The 18,914-nt window shown below is 35.5% G+C and overlaps 1 protein-coding gene across 3 annotated transcripts in view; it reads right to left on the bottom strand.

Annotated features, from left to right (window-relative positions):
• LOC142339094 (uncharacterized) overlaps window positions 1-18,914 on the bottom strand; it is a 72,082-nt gene that overhangs the window by 13,105 nt on the left and 40,063 nt on the right. The gene's annotated exons all lie outside the window — the stretch shown is intronic.

Below are 18,914 nucleotides of genomic sequence, written 5' to 3'. Positions count from 1 at the left end.
AAGTAAATTTGATTCCAGATTCCAATATAGCATCCGTATACCTACCGCTTCCGTTAATACATCTCAGCACCTGATTAAAGTCTTGGTGTTTGCTCACCGGAGGTCTTTCACAAACCTTTAGCTATGCTTAAACTGCCAAGATGTTGGTTGAGAAAAAATCTGCAGAAAAACGCCTTAACACAGATATGATACCGGATTTATAAAAAATTGCGTGTTCCATGAACAGATGTTTTTTTCGGATCAAGCGGTTCATAGTTTTCAACTAAAATTGCTAAGGTCGGAAATTTCCACAGCAGTTGACACTCACAATAAATGTGACCAAAAGCAAGCTGCCAGTCGAAAAGTTCTTAAAAATTTAGATAACCATCTATTGCCCTCCGTAATTTTTGTTTTGAGCAACCGAGTCCGCAACCATGTAGTTAGTTCTGAACAAAGACTGCAGGGAGAACTTGCCAAACTTTCGGAAAGACAGGACAAGCCGCTAAGATCATCTGATGAAAAGACTGTAGTGGTTCTAGATAATATTTTGCCGTGATTCGTCTGGTACTTGCTCGCTTTTGCTTCAAAGCATCCAATAAGGGACAAGTTTAAAGCGTTGCACTTCTTGGCGGACAGACAATTTGATTAAGAATCTGCGTGGGAACAATGCCTCAGGTGAAAAACTGTTCGAAATTGAAGCGGCAGCAAAATGGTACTCAAAAACATCAGAGAAACACATTAGATAGAGCATAAACAAAAGTGCTAAAATATCTGCGTGACAACGCCCTGATTACTGTCACTTTAAATAAGGGTGTTGGTTTTTATGATATGAAAAAGCGCACGTACGCAGAAAATCTGAAAAAGTTATAGATTGCGAAAAGTTCAGAAAACTTGAAAATAGTTGTGATAATATTGTAATCAAAAATGAAAAAGAACTAAAACAAGAACTTTTGGATATGAGGAAAAAAGGGAAGATACCGGTTCAGGTTTACGAAGCTTTAAGGTCCATCCGAGAACAACCAGCAATGTCGTGTGGATTAGCGAATGTATACAAAAAAAAACCTGTGCGACCTGTTCACTCTATCCCTTGAAATTGTTACCATATTCTTAACAAGTTTCTAAGAATCTTTTTCAAAAAGATTGAAGGTGCAAACAAAGAAACTAACCCCAATGACGCAAGAAAACTCTGGAGCAGACAAAATTTGAAAAAGATGAACAAATCTTATCATTAGATGTAAAAACTTTATATACCAACATTCCAGTAAAGGAGGACCATAAAATTTCCCTGCGATTGCTTTATGCTAGGGATGATAAACCAGACTTACCTAGAACAACAATGAATCGTCCGCTTGAATTAGCCGCCATAAATTTCCATTTTAAATGCAATGAAAAATGGCAATGTCAGAAGAACGAGTTGGCTATGTGATTTTGGCTAACCTTTGGATGGAATTTTGGGAGCCACAATTGAAATTACAGACAACTAAATGTACGACCAACGAACAATTGAGCACCTGTCGCAGTTGCGGACACCGCGCAACAGCACGCTCCAGGGATGTTGAGTGTGAAACTTGCAATAGATGGTTCCACTCAAAATGTCAGCGAATCAGTAACACAGAATATGATAGCATGGAGAACCAATTCTGGTGGTGCTCATTCTGCCGTAAAAAAGATTAGACTGACATTAAAAATGCATACGAAACTAAAGTTTTTCCTAAGATATGTCGATGACATTGTGAGAACAGTTAGAGGTGACACCAAAGAGCTGTTAGATGCGGTCAATAACCTCCTTCCAAATCTTCAACTTAAATTAGAAACAACGGATGACAAAACAGTTTGAAATTTCCGGACATGTCATTTAACGTACAACCGTACAACCGGAGAATACATTTTTTGCACATGGTATCAAAAACTATCAGATGATGGAACAATTGTGAACTATCGTAGCTGTGCAACCCTTCAACATCGACAAAATATGAAATAATTTGGGATCGTAATCGTTATCCTTGGCATTGGGTAGGGAAAATTATCAAGGATACAATTAACCAGCTTCGAGTGAAAGAACAAAGGAAGGGGTGTACAACTGGCGTAGCCGTGAAAAACAGAAAAATTCACAGAACAACAATTTCTATTACTAAAAAGAGCCAGTATTCGCAATGATGTTGTAAAAGAATTTGAACAAAATTCATCGTGTACAGACAAATTTCACCACTCGGAATCTTAAGAGCTGTTTACCTAACTTTAAGTCCAGCTTTTTTAAAGACCTCAAATCTTACGTGGATTATGAACCCAAATGTAATGGATCTATCCATTAATCCATCTATGTAGGGCAGCGCCAATATAGTACCACAACAGTTGCAGAGCATGCCAAGATGAGAATACATGCAATTGAGTGCAACTGAGATAAAACAGTTTTCCAGTGAAAGATACTCGACCAGTGTGACAACCAATCTAACTTAATGACACTATAGGTGCTTTATATAAGAACACTGAAACGGGCCATCAATACGCGCAACAAACACCGCACATGAGAATTGAAGTTGAAAGTTTAGTTTGTGAAATTTAGATATGAAATTCCAACCTGAAAGAAAGGAACTACAAAATGAAAATTTCAACTTTACAATTGAACAAAACGAAGTAAATTGATAGTAATTTATGTATGGTTAATTAGTTGAGGCCCCTTGCGGCCATTTCCTTTTATCCCAATTTACCCCAAGTTTCAATGGTGCCATCACAACCCCCGAATCTTTGTAAAGTTTTTAAAGATCCTTGCAACGTACAGCTCACTGCCTTTCGTAGCAAATGAAAGAAAAAATATGTTCGCTTTGGTTCTTTGATAATTTCAAGGACCACAAATATCAAAAAATGATCTCCTCGTTGTGTGCTGGTTGTACTTCTGTCTTTATTGCAGAACAATCTGCGCCGGACAGAATTACGCTCTTTGAGAAAAAACTCGATAGTGTTGATTCTCTTATCCGTGAGTTGAAAATGCTACGCAATGATAGCTTTGTTGAGGAAATCTTTTTTAAAAAGCTGCAAAAACTGAAACCATCACAAATTGAATGGACAGCTCATCCAGTTACCACAGTACGACGGTAAACAAAAAGAGAGAGGCAGATAACTTTGAAATTTAAACTGCACAGTTCAAGAAAGAAACTGTACAAAAAGAAAATCGCAAATTTACAATTGATCAAAACGAAGTAAGTTGAAAGTAATTTATGTATGGTTAATTAGTTGAGGCCCCTTGCGGCCATTTCCTTTTATCCCAATTTACCCCAACTTTCAATGGTGCCATCACAACCCCCGAAACTTTGTGAAGTTTTTAACGATCCTTGCAACGTACAGGTCACTGCCTTTCGTAGAAAATGAAATAAAAAATATGTCCACTTTGGTTCTTTTGTAATTTCAAGCACGGCAAATATCAAAAAATGATTTTCTGATCATGCGCTGGTTGTACTCCTATCCTTACTGCAGAACAATATGCGCAGGACAGATTTACGGCCTTTGAGAAAAAACTCGATAGTGTTGATTCTCTTATCCTTGAGGTGACAAAACTACGCAATGACAGCGTTGATCAGGAAATGTTTTTTTAAAAGCTGCAAAAATTGAACCCATCACAAATCGAATAGACCCCTCGTCCAGTTATCACATTGCGACGGTAAACAAAAAGAGAGAGGCAGATAACTTTGAAATTTAAACTGCACAGAAAAGAGAAAGATCAACCAAGGAGGTGAAAACAGTAACAAACCCCAAACCATCAGTTATCCAAGGTGTTAAAGCACACCCGAAACGTCGTCATTTATTTGTATGTCAGTTAAGTCCGAACATAACAATATCAGAATTAGAAGAGTACTATGCAGAAAATAACGGCGAATTATTTCATTATTAGTCAAAATCTTAATTTAAAGCTTTCCTATGTATACTTAATTTTGACGAATTGAAAGTTGAGTTACCTTAATTCTGGCCTAAAAACTTTATGATGTCGGAATTTTAACTGAATGAAGCTGCTCGTGACTGGCTAAGAAAAAAGGATCAAAATTGACTACTACCATTTTTTTCATTTCAAAGAAAAGACGAAACGAGGATCTACTACAGAACTTAATATTCCTCTACATAACGTACGTTCTGTCAGAAACAAAATGAAAGAGGTAAAAACTCTCTTGGATTCAATGAACTTATTTTTGTTGCACTTTATTAATCTTGGGATCTCTTCTGTTTGGAGCGTCTCTTCAGTTACAGAGCGCTTGCCATTACATAATAAATCATTATGTTAAAAGCATAAAAAGAAAGAACGTGCGTTTAGGGATGCAAAAAATATGCACCCAGTAAGCTGGGGGGGGGGGTACAAACGGAAGAAATCCGGATCGCAGATTACGAACAACGCATATGACGTTTTTATTCTATAGCAGTGTTGTACCCAGGACTTTTCAAGGATTATTGTCCCCAGGATTAATAAAACATAAGAAGGAATTTGCCAGTTTAACGGGTGTAATCTCCATTTACATCATTTTGAAAAAACCTGCTCCTTATTTTTGTGAATGCTGCTTTGCCTTTTTAATTGTTGGAGCAATCACTTTTTAAGTAATCTCATATTATTGAACTCACCGATTAAATTTTAGTTCTTTTTTTCGTTGATCATTTTAATTACCTTTTGAGGGAAAAGACTACAATTCGACCAGAATGATCTCCTGGGGGGTGCTATTACCATTTCACTGAAAGTAAATAACAGTGAATCGAAGTTGCGGATCTCATTTTTTTTTGAAGATCATGGGTGTTGAGTGTAAAATATCCAATAGATGGTTCCACGCAAAATGTCAAAGAATCAGTAACACAAAATGTGGTAGCATGGAAAACCAGTTCTGGTGGTGCTCATTCTGCCGTAAAAAAGATTAGACTGAAATTAAAAATGCGTTCGAAATTAAAGTTTTTCCTAAGATATGTCGATGACATTGTGAGAAGAATTATCAAGGATACAATTAACCGGCTGCGAGTTAAAGCAGAAATAAAATGATATAACTCTGGCGTAGCCGTAAAAACAGAAAAATACACCGAAACAACACATTCTATTACAATAAATAGGCGACGTTTGCAATGATCTTGTAAAAAAATTTGAAGTAATATCATCGTGTACAGACAATTTTCACAACTCGGAATCTTAAGAGCTGTTTAGCTCACCTTAATTCTAGCTTTTATAAAGAATTTAAATCCCACGTGGATTATGAACCCAAATGTAATGGATGCAAATCCATCTACGTAGGGCAGACATGCCAACATAGTACCACAAGGTTTGAAGAGCGTGCCAAGGCGGACTCACCGATTAGAGTACACGCAATTGAGTGCAAAGGTGATAAAACAGTTTTCCAGTGAAAGATACTATACCAGTATTGCAACCAATTTAAGTTAATGACACTATAGATGCTTTATTTAAGTACACTGTAAGGGACCATCAAAACTCTCGACGAATACCGAACACGAGAATTGACATTGGAAGCTTAGTTTGGAGATAGAATTCCAACTTGAAAGAAAGAAACTGTACAAAAAGAAAATCGCAAATTTACAATTGATCAAAACGAAGTAAGTTGAAAGTAATTTATGTATGGTTAATTAGTTGAGGCCCCTTGCGGCCATTTCCTTTTATCCCAATTTACCCCAACTTTCAATGGTGCCATCACAACCCCCGAAACTTTGTAAAGTTTTTAACGATCCTTGCAACGTACAGGTCACTGCCTTTCGTAGAAAATGAAATAAAAAATATGTCCACTTTGGTTCTTTTGTAATTTCAAGCACGGCAAATATCAAAAAATGATTTTCTGATCATGCGCTGGTTGTACTCCTATCCTTACTGCAGAACAATATGCGCAGGACAGATTTACGGCCTTTGAGAAAAAACTCGATAGTGTTGATTCTCTTATCCTTGAGGTGACAAAACTACGCAATGACAGCGTTGATCAGGAAATGTTTTTTTAAAAGCTGCAAAAATTGAACCCATCACAAATCGAATAGACCCCTCGTCCAGTTATCACATTGCGACGGTAAACAAAAAGAGAGAGGCAGATAACTTTGAAATTTAAACTGCACAGAAAAGAGAAAGATCAACCAAGGAGGTGAAAACAGTAACAAACCCCAAACCATCAGTTATCCAAGGTGTTAAAGCACACCCGAAACGTCGTCATTTATTTGTATGTCAGTTAAGTCCGAACATAACAATATCAGAATTGGAAGAGTACGGTGCAAAAAATAACGGCGAATTATTTCATATTCTCCAAGTTTCGCAGTCAAAATCTTACTTTAAAACTTTCCATTGTGTACTTAAATTTTACGAAGTGAAAAATGAGTTACCTTATTTCTGGCCTAAATACTTTATGATGTCGACGTTTTAACTGAATGTAGCTGCTTGTGACTGGCTAAGAAAATTGGATCGAAATTGACCACTACTATTTTTCAGTTCAAAGGAAAGACAAAACGAGGATCTACTACAGAACTTAATATTCCTCTACATACCGTACGCTCTGTCAGAAACAAAATGAAAGAGGTAAAAACTCTCTTGGATTCAATGAACTTATTTTTGTTGCACTTTATTAATCTTGGGATCTCTTCTGTTTGGAGCGTCTCTTCAGTTACAGAGCGCTTGCCATTACATAATAAATCATTATGTTAAAAGCATAAAAAGAAAGAACGTGCGTTTAGGGATGCAAAAAATATGCACCCAGTAAGCTGGGGGGGGGTACAAACGGAAGAAATCCGGATCGCAGATTACGAACAACGCATATGACGTTTTTGTTCTATAGCAGTGTTGTTCCCAGGACTTTTCAAAGATTATTGTCCCCAGGATTAAAAAACATAAGGTGGAATTTGTCACTTTAACGGGTGTAATCTCCATTTACATCATTTTGAAAAAAACTGCTCCTTAGTTTTGTGAATGCTGCTATGCCTTTTTAACTGTTGGAGCAATCACTTTTTAAGTAATCTCAGTTTAGTGAACTCGCCGATTAAATGTTAATTCTTTTTTCGTTGATCATTTTAATTATCTTTTTGAAGGAAAAGGCTACAATTCGACGAGATTGATCTCCTGGGGTGTGACTTTACCATTTCATTGAAAGTAAATAACAGTGCATCGAAATTGCGGATCTCATTTAATGAAGATTTAGGCTTGACTCCGTACGTCTGCGAGAAATCCCAAAAAAGTGTTGGAGTTCTTGACCATGTTAAAACTTCAGACAATATTTCAAATAATGTTCAATCAAATAACCTCATTACTTCTTCGGACCATTATTTTATCTGCTTCTCACTCAGAAATGCAAAGAAACGCAAATCTTAACAACAGTTGATGCATAGAAATTGGAAAAAGTTCGACTATGAAGGTTTTGATATGTTACTGAAGCCATGCACAAACTTTGAAACTGTCTCAATTATTGATGAGCCTGGAATAAGTACCTCAAATTTGAGGCGAATAGGTTGGGTTTTTATCTTTCACTCAAAAGAAAAACATTTACCTAGCACCAATGCCCATCTCTTGACGACAATTTTTGTAGAAAACTTAAAGAGAATTTGAAACGAAAGAAGAGAGAAGCAGAGCGAAATATAGAACGTCGGAAGCATCAGTCCTAAGGTCAGATTATGAAAATGTTACCATAGGTATTTTGAAAAATTCACGGTCAAGCTCATATTGTAAATTGAGAATGCGCCTATAAAAATTTGTAGCCGTAAAAAGTTGGCTTCTCGGTTATGATGCAGAACAGCTCTTGAAATTTAAAAGCAAAATTTAGCTTGCAAACGGCTTCAATGAGTTCTTTTTTTTATCAAAAGATGAAACTATTATAGCATCAATTTCCACTGCGATATATCCTGAAACTCTGTAATCCGATAATAACACAAAGATTTTTTTCACAGCGTTGTCGATAATCCAGAACAACCTTCTAATTTTGGCGTCGCTAATTAGTACGTCTCCACTGCACATCATTCCGACACATCTTGAGTCATTTGCAGATTATTATACTCTCGACCTTCTGAAATTTGTTATTCTTTCGCAGGAGGCGGGGGATGTTTTCCACAGTTCTATAAAATGGCCATTGTTAAGCCCAACTTGAGGAACGCAAATTCTGAAATTCTGTGAGGGAAAGTTTTTTTTAATTTTTCATCTGTCTCAAACTTAAGTTGCATGTCGGAACTATTAGAACGGGCGAATGCAAATGTGTGAACACCTTGGAAAGAATTTTCTATATGGTAAATATCAAAGCGCCTGCAGGAGTTCTTCTCTACAGAAACAGCTCTCGTTGGGATGACAAATGATTTGCTCTTCTATTCAGATAAGACAGAGAGCACTTTTTTGGAATTGATCTTTCAGATGTCTTTGACACTCTTTATCATGAATTACTCCTTTCTTCTCTTCTTGAAACAAAACTGAGTTCCAATGACAAAGTGCTTTGTTTTTTAAATAGTTAACTGAGAAGATCTCGAAAAGTGTTGGTTGATGGTGACTATTTGATGCCAAGAGCTATAAAAAGTGTTCCTCAATTATCTGATCAGAGCATCCTTTTTTTTATAATATCTCTTTCCTCAGTAAGTTCTGTTGGAACGTCTTGTTGTCAATTATCACCTTTATGCCAATGGAACTGTTGTCTATTCTGTTTACAGCGGTTTGATAAATCAGCGGAGTTTTGACTTGATTTATACAACTCCGCAAAAGTGATTAAATTGGCTAAAGTCGTAAACTCCGGTTAAATTCTAATAAAACTGAGTACTTGTCTTTTAGCAAAATACAGAGTGTATATTTAGATATTTAACTTCCAGCTGATTCCAAATTTTTTTATTTGCAGGATTTCTACTTAGATTTGAGATTTTCTTACAGAAAACTACTTAGTTCTGTGTGTCGTAGTTGTTTTTATATTCTGCGGTGAAAATGTTCCATCAGGCATACTGTCCAAAGAAAGTCGTGGATCAAAACAGTTTTGGTACTGAATCCCTTGCAACTAGATTACCGCAACAAGCAATACTATGTGCTACAAGTGGACATTAAACAGAAATTGCAGCGTTTTTTGAACTCAACGTGTTTTCTCACTTTTAGACTATCACTTGGTTCACTGACAGCAAATTATATCAAACAGCCGCATTGGCTACCAATGAAACAATGTGCAGTCTACAAATTTTTGTGATCAAAGTTTGGTTTGCCTTTTGTGCAAAATTTCTGTGTATCTTGCTTCATTAGTTTTCCGAAATGATATGTTGACTGGATGTCAAAATTCATACAAATAGAAGATTCTTAATGTCCGAGCTGCATTTTGGGCGAGGATCATTCACTTCTGCTGTTATTTAATGGGAAAATTGCTTTTTGAAATGAAAATAATATTTCTTGAATTTGATTGCCGCAAAAAAACTGAGAAAAAATCTTCGATTTTGAAAGCACTATAAATTTTTAAATGGTGCGTAAACTTATAATTAAAATCTCAAAAAAATAAAATTAAAGCTAGACTTCTGGAGATCCCAGCATTCTGAAACAAATGGTAACAAGACAATAATTATGGCCCGGTAAGGATGAGTTGTAGGTTTAGAAGGAGACTTCAGGTAGCAGAAACGAAATTTGCAACCAATTAGAGAAATTCAAATTGGTGAAAGTAAAAGACATTTAGTCCCGCTGGGACACTTTTTTGGTCGCATTAGATTATCAATAAGATAAAAATTCAAAGATAAAAATGTGGATCATGGAACCATTGCCCATTTCAGTTGACGGATTGACGTGCTATTGCATGCAAGCAAGCCTCGTATTTCAGATGTCCAAAAGGAGAAAACTTGTTATAGGTTGCAATGGAGTAGATAACATCCTATCGAAGAAATTCGGGCAACTGATAATTATTATTTTAAAAGTGTAATCATTCAAAATGGAGATAGCATTTCAACTCCTCTAAAAAACTATAAAACTTGACAAATAGTATTATCATTAAAAGTTTAGTTGTTGTTTTGACTTCCTGGAAAAACCACTGGTGAATCACACCCAGGATTTTTATTCTAGGAGTAATTTTTGAGCAGACAAATAAAATTACAAGGACCGATGTTGTTTCCAGCCCATTGTCTATCAAGGTAAAACCACATGAGTTCTTTCAGCTTCTATAAAAAGTTTTTTAGAACTAATGTTTAAAAGTGAATCTGAAGCAAGTACTGTACCAAAAAAACTGGCTCTGTATATCGTAATTTACATCAAACAAAACAACAGATTTTTTCTGTTACTTACTTCGACATGTTTCGAAATCTCGACGTTGTACTTCCAATAGATGATATTACGGAACAGAGGAAGGTCTTTTAGTTTTTTATAACAAAATTTGGCAGTAAATTTGATTTCAATATAGCATCCTTATACATCATGCTTCTGTTGATATTTGTCAGCACGTTTGAAGTTCTTGTTAACTGCAAGGCTAGTCTTCCGTACTTCACAACATTCCGAAGCAAACATTAACAAAACAAAGATTACGGCTCAATAGAGATCAGCTTTAGATTTAGAAGAAACTTTGGGTTCTAAAAACAATTTTTCCAACCAATTAGAGAAAACCACCCAGAAAAAGTTCAAAACGTTTAGTCTGTTTATGTCACCACATTATTTAATTATTCGCATAGGATGTTTAAAAGGATTCAAAGTGACGAGAAAAAATGATACAAAATGATAGAATGGTGGTCCGTAGACACATTTACCATTGCTGTTGGGAGAATGATGCGCTAATTTATGCAAACACATCTCTGTTGTTCAGAATCACAAAAAGAGAAAACTAATCATAGGCCACGGAAGAGAAGTTATCCTCCTATCAACGGATTGTCGAATATTGATAAGTCCTCCTTTAAAAGTTATTCGTTCATTTTTGGTTTATCAATTTTACTCCTGAAAACTAGAAAAATTGACGATTAAAATTGCTATTTATACCTTTACAGTTGTTTGACTGCGTGAATAGGCCACTGGGAAAGTGTGTCCGCAACTATAATCTAGGGTTAGCTCATCAATTTTCAGAGAGACAAATGTGAGTCCAAGTTCAGATTCTGTTTCTAGCCCAACGCCTTTCGGCGGTGCTTTTTTATGCAAACACATCTTTTTAGTTCAAAAATCCAAAAGAGAAAAGTTATCATAGGCTACGGAGGAGTAGTTATCTTTCTATCAACGGATTATGGACAATCTGGCACAAATCTTCCCTTAAAAATAGTCGTTCATTTTGCGGTTAGCATTTTTACTTCTAAGAAGAAAAATTACAAAAACTGACGATTAAAAATGCTATTAATACAATTAGTGTTGTTCTGATTGCGTGACTAAGCCACAGGGACAGTTTGCTGGAATATATTTTCTAGGATTAGCACAACAACTTTCAAACAAACAAATATAAGTCCAAGTACAGATATTGCTTTCAAGCCCAGTGTCTGTCATTGTAAACCCATATGATCTCTATCAGCTTTTATATAAAGTTTTTGGGGTAAAAGAAACCAAAGATTTTTGATTAACATGGAATCTGAATCCAGTACTGTATCGAAAATACTGGATCTGTTTCTCATAACTTTCTTCGGACAGAACAACAGATTTTCGGTTGCCTATTTTGACATTCTTTGAAGTGTCGACGTTGTACTTCCCTTCGACAATATTAGCGAATATAGGAAGGTCTTTTAGCGCTTTATAGTAAAACGGCGCTAGTAAAAAGGATTCCATTAAAGCATCATTATTTCTCACATTTCCGTTATTACATCTCAGAACTTTCCGGTTGAACTTCATAATAACTGTAAAGCTGTTGTGCCGAAGTTCCCATAATTATGAATCAAGTAGTAACCAAACAATAACTATGTCACGAAAAAGACGACTTTTAGTTTTAGAGGGAAAGTATAGTTATCAGAAACCGAATTTTCAATCAATTAGAGGAAACCATAAAGTACAAAAATTAAACGCTGATTCCTTTTAGGTCAAAATCTTTTATTAGTCGCATCAGATTTTTAACAGTATACAAAATGACAGATAAAAACGTGTTCTATTGATCCATTTTTCATTGGGGTTTGAGAAAAGTCTTGCTATTGTATTCAAACAGATCTTTGTACTTCAGATATTTAAAAAGAGACAACGAAAAACTGGTTACGAAAATATTTTGTTATCTTCAAATCAACGTATTGAGGACCACTTATGAAACCTCCCCCGAAAAAAAGAGTCTTTCAACTCAGCGTAAGCAGTTCAACTCATTTAAATAACTACAAAAATAAACGATTAAAACTGCTCTTTTTTCTTTTAGTTTCTTGGATATGGCACTGGAAAAAAATGCATCGCAGCTACAATCTAGGATAAACAGAGAAACTTTAGGCAAAGAAAAATTCAGGCACGGATATTGTTTTCACACCAGTGTCTAATAAAGAAAATCCACGAGAAATATATCATTTTCTAATTCAAATTTTCTGGATCGAGGAAATCTGAGATTCTTTATATTAATTTTGATTTTGAATCGCTTACTGTACACTTATGGTCTTATATCTTATTTCCTGGAGAATAACATAACACGTCCTCCCTTACCTAAATGTTTCAAAATATCGACGTTGTACTTATCTTCGACGATATCATTAAACATAAAAAGGTATTTTAGCGCCTTCTAATAAAGTGGTGGCAGTCAATTTGATTCCAATATAGCATCCTCATATTTCACGCTTCGGTTAAAACATCAGAACACTTTCAGGTTGAATGTAATAAAACCTGTCAAGCTAGTCTTATGAAGATCTAATTCTTCTGATGCAAACAGTAACGAGAAAAATATACAAAGAATTCTTTGCAATATGTGTTTAGTTTTGTCTTAATTGTAAGAAAGTCTGACATATAGCAACTCAAGACAATAGAGCAAAATTTTACATGAAAACTGACAAAAATAACATCAAACCTGGCAACAAAATGTACATTAAAAGAGTACATCAACGTTATAAACGTTTGGAAACGTGATGCTTTTACAATCAGTTTGCTGATTAGGCTCTAATTTGAATATCAACTGCTTTGAAAGCCAACTGAATTTTAAGGTTAAGAAAATGAGAAAGATTTTGGACTAAATTTTGTGACGAGAAATAGAGGCTTCCCCTAAGACAGGTGGTATTATTAGTTAATGTGAAGGGTCGCATCAAGGAACATCAAGAATATAACTTTGTAAAGAATTATCATCTGTACGACAATTGGAAGAGACTGAAGCAAAATTAAACGATTTATTTTTTGCATTTGGTCAGTGAAAAATCAAGTGGTAAAGTTGGTTGTGAAGCCTCGAGTTGCTGCCAAAGTTTTTCTGAAAATTTCTTTATCTGATTCTCCAAAATAATATATGCTGGGTTTTACCGTTTTTCGTTGCATGTCACTCAAAGAAATTGAGTTTCAACAACACTTTTGTTGCTAAATAATCCTCAGTTGATTCACAACAGTCTCGTGAAACTTTAAATTTTCAACTGCTAATTGAGACTTGATTTGCAGCACAAAACCACATCTTCTTAAATTACCTTCAATCCCAATACGAATACGCAATTACACTCAATGCAGATTAAATTACGCAGTCAGCAACAAACAAACTTGCCCTTCTCAGAATCCAATTTTTCTGGGAAAACCCATGTTGGAACCTCTTTTATGCTGGAAAATAAGGCGTGGGATATTGAAGTTGGTAATTCCTTCAGAAGAAAGGATTTCTATTAATATATTCATAGAAGCGCCCCCCCCCCCGGAGAAATTAACACTTTCAGCTAGGCTCGTCTAAAAAGAAAAAGTTGATAACAGCACAGCTCAGAGTGAATGCGATTGCCGAATACGAAATGAGCATATGAACAACGCATGTTTAAACAGGTGTCAAAAAGTACAGGCGGCTAGTATTTTGTGTAGAGGTCACCCTTGTACGGAATGTGATATTTAAGTTGTTTTTTTTTTCGTACCTGAGTTTTACGTGTGGAGGGCCGACGAATATTTTGCTCCGGATTGTCGACTTGTGAAGTTGATGGAATAACAATTGCAGAATTGTGGACTTTACTAAATGACATCTTCACTGAACAACAAAAGTTCGCTTTTGAAGCACAGGTAATTCTCACTCCCAAAAAACTCAAAGTTGAATCCATTGGAAAATTCTATGATTGCAAACTATTACTAAACTGCAATCTCGCGAATCAAAAGAATGCCATCATGCGTGATTTCTTTGTAGTCAATCTGTTGAATGAATAGTTTCAACAGAAGTAGCTTACAAAGACTGTGACAACAAAAAAAAGCACTAGTTGTGGCAATAAAAGAAGAAATGGGTATTCAAAACCAGTTAAAAATTTCTGTACAGACCCATACACAGTGAGTATTTCTGGAACAAACTCCTCGGTGAATAGTGTCCGAAGACACTAGAATTCCAATCGAACAACTCTTTGACACCACAGAGAAAAAACTGACTATTTGCCCAAAGTGTGAAACCCTTCGTCTTCGAATCATTGCCGACTTTTTCCTGCATAGGGAAAGGGGTTTTAAGATTTGTGGTGTCAGACACCATTTTGATATTCTTAGTTGTAAATCTAACGATAACGGTCTACTTAAACGTAGAGTAAATAAAGTTTCAGACCGAATATTGAAACTGATTGCAAGCTAATGCAACATAACATCTACAAAGCAAATTATGACTCTGACTACGAGGATACATAGGACAAATTAGTGGGAAATCAAAATGTAACTATCAAAATGTACGCGATGCAAAATGTACGCGATGCAAAAAGCAGTAAAACTTCAGGTCCAATTTGGAAACATCGAAACAAAGCATTGGTAATTTCAGTCAGCCTAAATACAATAAACCACAAAAGTCTTGCATATGCGGTAACAGACGGAGATGAACCCATCTATTGTGTAAAAACCCAGTGACAGATGATCTGAAAATATTTTCAAGTGAAACAATCAAAATTGTGGGTAACTGTCACGATTGCGAAACGCAATGATTAGATTGCCGAAAAATCAAAAAGACTGTCGTTGAAGACGGATATGGACCAATAATTAAGGACAAATGTCCCAACAAGTGGAATTCTTTCTGAGTCGATCAAGATGCACTTATAATGATAATCAAAAATGTTCTTCAATCAAAATGCAAATAGCTCCAACTTTCCTGATCCTATATCACGCAAACACGCAAAAAATCAACTTTACACATTATTTTTGGAGCTTTTTACAAACAAAGTTGATTTGTTTCAAAGAATAATAAAAAGTTTAGTCAACAGGGCTTCAAAAACTCGTAGATAAAAAATAATATGAAATTAAATTGTTGCTCGGACGAAAACTAGGTCTCTGCTATTTTCATTAATGAAAAAAGAAAAAAACCAGTTCAAATTGCCCTTGACTCTAAAAAAACTAAATAGATCCATTCACACAAAAAGAGTCCTATGCCAAACATCGGCACTTAATTAGAAACGGTACAACAAAAAACAAATTCAATAGCATCAGATAAAACAGCATACATAACATCACCTTATCTGAAAAACGCTTGCAGCCAACTTAAATGAAATCCTGAAACGTCCCACTATTGTAACTTCAGAATAATTATTATCTACTGATTTTCCATCTATTGGTTTCTAAATAGACACAATACAACACAAAAACCATTTCGAAAGCAACAGATGAAACAGCATACATCACATCACTGGATTTGAAAAACTGCCTGCAGCCAACTTAATTTAGATTTTGAAGCATCCCACTATTGTAACAGTAGTATTATTAACAACGAATGTACTGGCATTAATCGTTTCAAAACAGATGTATTTGGAAATACAGATATGAGAGCAGTATTTCAAAATTTAATTGATTATACTTTCACATAATTGAAGAAATCACTCTGCTTCTTATGTGATATTGCAATTGTTAGTCGAGGCTCACAAGAAGAGTACTTAAAGTTATTCTTTAGATATCTTCAGGAACTTAATGATGACAATCTTCAAATTAAACTTCTGATATGTCACTTTGCACAAAAAAGAAATTGATTGGATTGGTGATGATTTTAGTCAGTATGAAACGTCCAAACTAGAAACAAAAACATCAGCAGTTTTATATCTTTCCGCATATAAACTTGGCTGGCAGTTAAGATGGGTTTTAGTTTCGGTACAGTATTTAGGAAAATTCAATATAAATCTTTCACAGTTATGTCCTCCAACACGCCACTAACTTAAAAAATCTTAAATTTGAGTGGAATAAAACTTAAAAAACTTTTCCAAAACAAAAAAAAATCAAATCACAAAGACAGCAGACTTTGAAATCCGTATCAAATGCTATGGGTCTCGTTTTGGACTAGGGGTGCCTTAAAATAATGGTCATCTACATGTCGGCAAACAGTTGCATTTAATTTGCATTTCATTAATAACCAGAAGGAAATATGTAGTGTCAAATAATTGGAATAATTAGGTGTAGTTTGTCAGTAGAATATGTTAAATACTATCTTTTGGAAAACATTTCACTATTATTACTGATCATAAGGTCTTGTTCTTTGTTTTGAAAGAACATCGATCAAACAGATCCTACAACAGCAAATTTACAAGCCATGTGGATCGCTTCAAAAAAATTGATTTAAACAATAAAAAATTCCGTGTGTTGTTGACTATAGAATGGGACTAGTTGACTCTTGCCAACCAAATCAGCAAACAAATGTCACTGCCAAATATGACAAACATTCTGCGATTGCCACTATTAGTCGCAATTATGACGCTATTGCAGCAATTTACATGAGTTCTTTACCGTCAAACTGTGAACCACGGCACATTAATGCGATAAAAAGCGAATATTCATATCGCATCACTAATACTCGAAAAGTAAGACAATTACAAAGCAGAACTTTTCCGGTAAAACTTATTGAAAACAGGAGTAACCTAAATGCATCTCCATCAACATCAACAAAAAACTCGAGACGTGTGACGGTCGAATCCACGCCAGTTCAAATGTCAATGTAACCCAAACATCAACAAACGAATCACAATTCGTTCGTCAACAGTAGAGTCATCGGGTGAAAAAAAATTTAAAACTATTTTGACTAAACGTTCAAAAATTCCCTCCGAAACTATGCCACGCTTAAAAATGCGATTTTGCGTCTTTCTGATTAATGAGCAACAAAGAAAATACTTGTACATTTATCTTCTGTGAATATGGCGCGAATTTCACATACGCTCTGGCTTGGTATCTGTAGATGAGAGGATTGCAACGCTAAAGTCCATCCACGAAGCAGTATTGAAATCCCACTAAATGTCCAATCCCGGAAGTTGGGAGATGATATCCCTTGGCCAGTAAGCATTTTGGCCATATATGCACGAGAAATCCTCAACGAAGCCGCAAAGCACAAACCCTGTACAGACATTGGTAAGCAAACCCTGTAAGACATTGACTTAAGCATGTAAGTCCGGCGTAAAAGTTGAAACCTTCAAAAAATTGTTCAGAACCAAATGAAGAGATTCAAACTGATTCTGGAGAAACAATAACAAATGAAATTTTCCAAAATATAAATTTCCTTGCATGTATTGATCGTTTTTCAAAGAACCCGACATTAGAAATTTACAAAAAAACAAAAGACTCAAATGTTTTATAATTCCTCCAAAAAAGCAGTCATAGTCATGACGTACCTCAAAACATGCGAATCAAACGTTTGGATCAAGCAAAATGTCTAATAAGAAAAACAAGTAAACCATTTTGTATTAAAAAAATAGTAATATTATTAAAACTGCAACGAAACCTAAAAATCACAGAGAAATTGGACTTGTTGAACGATCGATACAAACCATTAAAGGACAAGTAGGTTGTATGAAAATCGCATGTAAACTTGACACATTTACATGAAAGAACCAATTCAATCAAAAGTTTTTCAATTTGCAAACAAAACAGTACAAATGTATCACATCTCCAAGCAGATTTCGGTAGACAACCAAACACACCACTTAGCAATTTTGGCATAAAAAAACATATATTAGGAAATAAATTTAATTCACTATTTGGGCAACGATACGGTCCCAGTGGCTGAATACCTGGACAACGACGGCTGCTTCACAGCGGAGAGAAGTGAAGTTCTGGCAATCGATCCCTTGTTGATGAAGGATGTATGAGCAGGATACAATGGGCAGAAAAATAAGTTGATGTCAGCACCTATTCTCCATCCAATGCTAACAAACATAATTCCATAAAATTTTGGAATTTAATCTTGCCAGGAAAATGAAAGCACGATCCAAACAAGACTTACTGGATTATATGAAACTCTGGCCACAGTACCGGTGGTATATAACCTCCCCACGGACCATCGTTATTAAAGAACCTGGGGTGCCAGAGGTATGAGTACGTATTAGCGATATTGCTAATTTTGTTGCAAAAGCCGATAAGATTTCAGCTATTTGGCAGAATGCCTAATGAGTACCGCTTAAATCGTACGACAATTTGACAAAAGGAGAAGAACAGACAACAAACGGAGGAACTCAAAAAACATACCGATGTGACACTTAAGTTGTCCATAGACAGTGAAAAATTACTTCGAAGTATCATCGGCGAAATCAAACATAACAAAATCGATGTCAGCCCGTATTCCATCCAATCTGCAAATCCTTTAGCATCAGCGCAAATCTAACTCAAATCCAACCTCATTGTCAACACAGTCCACGCCTTTAAACTTCTTGAAGAAAACGTCAAACACGTTCTCCTGCATGTTCGTGATTCAAAAGACAAGACCATGTTTGTTCAGTGAGCGAATCAAAAGACAATGCTCAACAAAAACGGCAAAATCTCAAAAATGCTGTTTACTGGTCGGGTGTACATGACGTGATAATCTTGCTGTCCTGCATTGGAAACTAGTTTCAGTTTGCCCATATTCAGCCTATCAAATCCCCGAATTTTACCCTTACAATTTTTTCCCTTTTAACCCTTTGAATATAGTTATGATGATTACGAACGGGAGGTCAGCATTTTGATTTGTGATGCTGTAAATGAGTTTTCAAAG

Source organism: Convolutriloba macropyga, chromosome 1 (genome assembly GCF_964194025.1).
Source record: "Convolutriloba macropyga chromosome 1, txConMacr16.3, whole genome shotgun sequence".
NCBI classification, from domain to species: Eukaryota; Metazoa; Xenacoelomorpha; order Acoela; family Convolutidae; genus Convolutriloba; species Convolutriloba macropyga.
The sequence above is the reverse complement of the archived record's forward strand: the minus strand, read 5'-3'. Positions and strand labels throughout refer to the sequence as shown.